Source organism: Mustelus asterias, chromosome 2 (genome assembly GCF_964213995.1).
Source record: "Mustelus asterias chromosome 2, sMusAst1.hap1.1, whole genome shotgun sequence".
Taxonomy (NCBI): Eukaryota; Metazoa; Chordata; class Chondrichthyes; order Carcharhiniformes; family Triakidae; genus Mustelus; species Mustelus asterias.
In genome coordinates, this window is record NC_135802.1 from 159,150,668 (window position 1) to 159,151,796 (window position 1,129).

Consider the following 1,129-nt stretch of genomic DNA (forward strand, 5'->3'; position numbering starts at 1 on the left):
GACACCCAGTCTTGGACTGACAAGTAACATTCACACTACACAAGTGCCAGGCAATGACCATCTCCCACAAGAGAGAATCTAACCATCTCCCCATGACATTCAATGGCATTACCATTGCTGAATCTCTCATTAGCAACATCCTGGGGGTTACCATTGACAGGAAACTGAACTGGACTAGCCATATAAATACTGTGCCTACAAGAGCAGGTCAGAGGCTAGGAATCCTGTGGTGAGTAACTCACCTCCTGACTCTCTAAAGCCTATCCACCACCTACAAGCCACAAGTCAGGAGTCTGATGGAATACTCCCCACTTGCCTGGATGGGTGCTGATCCAACAACACTCAAGAAGCTCAACACCATCCAGGACAAAGTAGCCGGCTTGATTGGCACCACATCCACAAACATTCACTCCCTCACCACTAACGCACAATAGCAGCAGTGTGTGCCATCTACAAAATGCACTGCAGCAACACACTAAGGTTTCTTTAACAGTACCTTCCAAACACACGACCTCTACCATCTAGAAGAACAAAGATTGCAGATACATGGGAACACCACCACCTGGAAGTTCCCCTCCAAGTCACTCACCATCCTGACTTGGGAACATATCACTGCTTCTTCACTGTCACTGGGCCAAAGTCCTGGAATTTCCTCATTAACAGCACTGGGGACATACCTACACCACATGGACTGTGGCAGCTCATCACCACCCTCTCAAGGGGAGTTAGGGATGGACAATGGATACTGGCCTATGCAGTAACACCCATAAGAAACAAATGAAAAAAAAAATCCTCAAGCCCTGCCTTCTTAGCGTAGTAGGCAGCGTGTCTGACTCATAATCTGAAGGTGCTGAGTTCAATCCTCAGAGAGGGCAGGCCTGTTTTTGCCGGCTCGGTGGCACAGTGGTTAGCACTGCTGCCTCACGGTGTCAGGATCCCGGGCTCAATTCCGGCCTCGGGTCACTGTCTGTGTGGAGTTTGCACATTCTCCCCATGTCTGCGTGGGTTTCCTCCGGGTGCTCCGGTTTCCTCCCACACTCCAAAGATGTTCGAGTTAGATGGATTGGCCATGATAAATTGACCCTTAGTGACAGGGGGATTAGCAGGGTAAGTACGTGGGGTTACGGGG

At 49.8% G+C, this 1,129-nt stretch overlaps 1 non-coding gene across 1 annotated transcript; it reads left to right on the top strand.

Annotated features, from left to right (window-relative positions):
* The first annotated feature begins 802 nt into the window (after positions 1-802).
* On the top strand, positions 803-875 carry trnam-cau (transfer RNA methionine (anticodon CAU)). Its single transcript has one exon. It is a non-coding gene; the product is annotated as a tRNA-Met (tRNA).
* Positions 876-1,129: the final 254 nt, after the last annotated feature.